Source organism: Pinus tabuliformis, chromosome J (assembly GCF_031772625.1).
Source record: "Pinus tabuliformis cultivar Carrire ecotype Pingquan chromosome J, CPIR1, whole genome shotgun sequence".
Taxonomy (NCBI): Eukaryota; Viridiplantae; Streptophyta; class Pinopsida; order Pinales; family Pinaceae; genus Pinus; species Pinus tabuliformis.
Window position 1 is genome coordinate 722,823,195 of NC_142295.1, and position 5,705 is coordinate 722,828,899.

The window sequence follows — 5,705 nt, forward strand, 5'->3', positions numbered from 1 at the left end:
CTCCACCTTGCTCATCCTTATTTCTCCTTATTCCTGGGGGTCCTTTGTTTAAAATCACATATAAGAGCTTTTGCTCTTAGCTCCGAGCGTAGAGTTAAAATTTCCATATGACTATTTCCTCATAACCGTGCGCTTTTACAAAGTCCCTGGCCCACGACTGTCCCTATCACATCAGTCGCACCAAACATGTGCATTTAACCTCCGCCGTCTGATCATTTGCTGCACGATCCAATGGCATTCGCACCTCCCATCGCCGAAACATACCCTCGCTTTAACTTGCAGGGAAAGCGGTTTCCCGCCAGTCCCATCCACCATGTGTCATGCTATAAACGTGATCACGAGCCCATGCACGAATACCGATGTAGCTCCAAAGGTGGTGCAATAATACCGCTTACCGCCATTCGCCCATCCCCCCGCTTGTTATCATCCGTGCAGCTTCCACCCCGCTCACCATTGGATCTTTCTGCCCGAGATCCAACGACCTGCGATCGTCCTTCACCTCACCTTCCCGATAACCCCTATTGTGTTGTCTCTACCGTTGATCTGTGCAATCCGACAGCTCATAATCACTCCACCCCACTGCCTCCCAATATCTCCCTCCGAGTCAATCTCAGTCGTTCATCTGAATGATCCAACGACTGTTGTTTATTCCCCGTCCCACTCATTTGCTCGCCATGCAGTCTTCGTGTCCATAACCATTATGTGCACCTGAAGGACAGAAGCGGCTAGCTACCTATACTCGAGTAGTTACTCCTCAATAACTACATTTGTCAAGGAAAGAGCAGTTGAAAGCATTAATTAGTCATGGAGCTTTATTCATTTTACACTCCACCTGCTCGAGGAGTACAACAGAACATCAGAGAATGTCAAATTCATCCACTAAAGCAATCAGATTGTATCAGAGACCCGTATCACAGAGTTAAGGTGGTTAGTGGTCCATTATGACCCCTCCATGCATAGAACAATAGGATATTTTTGTAATAGAACTCTATATATACCAAAAACAAGATGTGATGAAGCTTGATGGTCGTTGTTTTGATGTAAGATTCAACTTCTGGAGACTGTAATTACTGTGATACTTGCAGCGTCTGGTCTTCATTTTTAAGCTAATACAATATTCTTTTGTTGTTAATTGCTCACTTTCCATTTCTACTTTGTTCTAGGCTATGTCTGTTATGTATTTTTCATGTGCTCTTGATGTTTAGCATTAGAGGGGCTGTCATCCCACCTCTTTGTTAGAATCTAGTAAGTATCATTGAATGTGCTATGCAGGTTTCTGTTTACTTAGTGCCAGAGAGCTATCATCCTATCAGTGCATTAGGAAATAGATTTGCAGACCTCTTTACTGGTTGTAGCTGGCCATCACATGGTCTTGTGCATGTGTTGGTGTGGTCAGTATTCTCCATGTTCACTTAATCTTCAAACTGTGAGTAATTGGTGGTCTAAAGCCTTGTAGCCTGGGGGTGTTCACCCATGTCTGGGTTTAAGCATAGTACAAGTGGTTATCTGGCTTGAATATGCATCATTCCTTCCATTCATCCAACTATTTCCAACATTTTTGTTGAGTTTGTAATGTTCCCAAGCATCTCTGAGATACAACCTAGGAGAGTTTCTTGGGGTGATAACACTTCCTATAGGTGTAACTTATAGAAAGCTTGGATTATATTGTAATGAGCCTTGACTTTTCCACAATGCAGAGCTATTACATCTCTTTGGAGGAGCAGGTGATAATGATTGTAATGTTCTGCTATCGAGGCAAGTGGAAGTCTTGGTTGTATGTATGATTGGATATTTCACTCTCTTAATATAATAGAGCCAACACGTTTCATGCATATGTTGTTATTGTAGTTCGGCTATCCTAGTTACTTTCATGATGTATGTAGTTGTTATTTGCGCATGTATGTATGGACTATTCTGTATGTGTTTGTATGAATCTATTGAAGCATGTTGTTGCTATAATCCATCACTTTGGATCGTTGAGTATCCTTCTTTCCATCTCATGATGTCTTACTGCGCGTGTGTTCCCTTTCAAGCTATTTTCTATCACAGGTTTCTAAGGGGCACACTCACTCCCCCTTCCGTGTGTTAGAGCCTCTCATGCACCTTCCTTGACTTGTTGCAAGGTCACACCCTTTCTCCCTACAAGGACGTCTTACTTACCTCTGCGCACAACCACAGTCAAGGCGATATCGTACTACCCATTGCTAGGACTCCTATTCCAAATGGTCTGAGGTCTAGTTGGGACTTCTTACCAGGGAGATCCCCTAACATGTTGGCGGGTCCAACACCGTCAACATTTCTTGCCTGGGAGGAGGACCAAATGACAAGCTGAGTCCTCACATCCTATTTTGAATCTTCACACATATGTCATGGATATCCTTAGAGTCCACCCTCCACAATGTATGTCTAATGCAACACCCTTTAACATCACGAATGAGTTTTATGATCTCTTGTCATAATTCACGTACGACGGTGAAGGCGAAGTGGCCTGACCTGAGCACTTACATGACCTTCTTGCATTCTTGGAGGATGCAAATGAGTTTGATGAAGTCGAGGTCATAATGTTGCTTTCAACCACACTTCAAAAATCCCCACATCGTTGGTGCTGCAACTTGCCTCACATTTGTGTGCGCTCATTCAAGTAGCTCTGTGATCTAATTGAATCTACTTTCCATCATTTTGATCTTGAGCCTATTGAAAAAAACTGTTAAAACAACAGAAGACTCTGCATGAATCTCCTATGGATTTTTGGTAGCACTTTCGTGTACTTCAGTTTGAAGCTCTGAAAAACCAGATGAAATTCCAATATCTTTGGGAAAGATTTCAATATTTCCTTCACAAATCATTCTATCCCAAGATGAAGTTGAAATTCTAACCTCGCTCAACATACTTCAGTGATGGAGTTTCACAATCACAAGTGGACACAGTTGTTGTTACAATTGATTGTCATAGCTCCACCATCGCAAAGTGATGTGGGAGAACATGCACACACATTTGTTTGACTGTCACATCCTCCCATCATCACTACTCTCAATTTCTATGGAGATTTGGTTGGGAATCCCATGGGTTGTCACATGCATTTGTTACCTCAACCTCCTTCTCTGTTGTTTCTCAAAAAACTAGTATTCCTAAAGAATGCTAGCCCTCTAGGTTTGGCAGCTACCCTAGAAACATAGTTTAAAGCAATTCAGTGATTTCTTCTATGTGTAACAGATAAGAGAAAGATAAAGGAACCAACCTGGAACTTCCAATTAATCCCTTGCTTGCTCTCTCTCTCTCCTTTGACAGAACTTGCAACTCATCCCCATACTTAACATGCTTGGAGAGTACCTGCACAAGTATAGCAACAAAGAACCGTAAAAAAGTATCATGATCTATTACAACATAAACATTACAGAATCAGATATATAATGAACAAATGATAGAATTCACAAATGATAACATTCACAATGGCACAATAATATGGAAGAAAACTTGAAGAACTTTATTAATAGAAGGGAGAATTACAACGCAATTGTTTGATCCAGCATCATCCTCCCAACTTCAATCCTTCTTCACCTCATGAAATAGCAAGATCACACCAACAATACAATGCTCTCTCCTCAATTACAAGTTATCATCACTTACTTGCAATTCACAATATTCCATCCTCCTGATCTCTCGGATGAGGGATCCATTTATAGATGTGTGCAAGGGTGTGATTCATCCATGGGGTTTGATTAGTGTCATTTCACTTGTTACATTTGGTTCCATAAGAGAAGGGATAACTAAAGTTTAGATCCCTTATTCATCCTTGGGCGAATTCAGAGAGGCAAGTGGCATAAGAGAAGTTTCTAGAAGATTCTATGAGCATCCACTTAGCAAACTGTCCCATAAATTTGTCCATCCTCACCCATCTCACCCTATAGAAGGCCTAAACAGTATGCATCACACCTTGGCAGTGTACCACTTAGTATGCATCACACTTTGCCAGTGGAGAAGTCAGTATGGTTCAATTTAGGCAATTTCTGGATGGTTTCTCAGATGGAACTTTTGGGGAATGATGTATTTAGATGACTATGTTCCTTTAGGGTATGAAACAATGCTTTTAAGGGTTGAATGAGCCCTAGTTTATCGACATATAAGTTTGGGGTTGATGTGCCCAAATATGTCTATAACAGTTGCCCCCTAAGGCATGAGGTCGTAAATATTCATGTCGGGTGAAATGTTTTATCATGATGATCTGAAGTTTCGAACTGGAAGGTGACCTGCATAAGTTAAAATACAATACATCATCATAATATAATTTCATGATCTAGCTGAGGGAGGCATTCCCATGCTTAGCTTTATAAATTTCATTTCATTGACATATATCAGATAGTCATCTGTAGATACAGATTGGTGATTCTTCAGATATAGAGTCATCATCAATGGTTAGGATGACCATCTGTGCAGAGCGTTTGTACATTTGATTTATATTCCTGAATATATCACAGCCCAGATGGATGAAACTAGATCCGGGGTCTTCAAACTCATTCAATCTTTACTCAATGTACAAGTCAATCTATGTGAAAAGATGTTCTGAAGTCGAACATGGAAAGACATCACCTGATTACTAGCCAATGATGTAAGTTGTTAACAGATGCGAGAGGAATCACCAATAATGATAATGACCCTCAAGGTACTACAGTACAATTCACGTGGTGTGAATATATGATCTGATGTCTAACACCATGCAAAATATTTCGGTCGAAGGCCATTGATGTTATCCTATCGCCTGAAGTGAGAAACTTGCCATTGATGTATGCAAGCTTCAAAGCACTGAAAGGGTTGTTTCTAAGTCAACTTCTTGGATAATGAGCTGATGTCGACAAGAATTGACTCATCGTAGGAGGGCCTTGATGTATCCCACATCTACGACACGAAACGAAGCAAATGATTTTCTAGAGGTGAAAACGACGACACAAGGTTCAGGAATGGCGGTCATGAAAAAATGAGGGTTGGAGGTATTGGAGTGGATGAGACACTAACTGGGTGGTGATTTCTCAATTGAATGACTTCTCTTGAACATGTCGGTGACACTGAGATGAATTGGTAGTGTTAACCCCAAAGGATGGATGGTATGAAAGATCAATGGTGAGATGATTGGTGAACGGAATAACCCAACGCAACTCAATAATGGAGATGAAGTGAAAGTGTCATGTTCAAGAGCGACCTGCTACCATAAATTCTTAAAGTTTTTACCCTTTTTCCCCAGTCATTGCTGACCAGTACCTCTTTATTTTTGTCAACCTTGAGGAGGATAACATATGATTGTCTTATAATTTGCCCTTCGGGCAACCCTGTCGCTATTTTATGTTTTAACGAGTCTAGCAACAGTGAAAATCGGTCTCGTCTAGAATGGACAAGTTTGTCGCTATTGTTTTAACGAGTTTAATGAAAAGGATAACTCAGTCCTTTTCATGTTTAGAGAGTTTGAAAAGGGATGAAAATAAAACTCCATAAGTTCTTTTTCGTAAAATAATCCCTTAGGTCCGAAAAAGGACAAAATAATAACAAGGGATGACTTTTCCAATCACTTTAACGCGCTGAAAAAAAACAAGTGCTTGAATTTTTCATAAGATAATCCCTCGGGACCAAAGAAGTATAAAATCATATAGGAGGGATGAAATTTCCATTTACTTTAACGAGCTGGAAAGGTTGGTGCTCAACAATCTTTTCATATT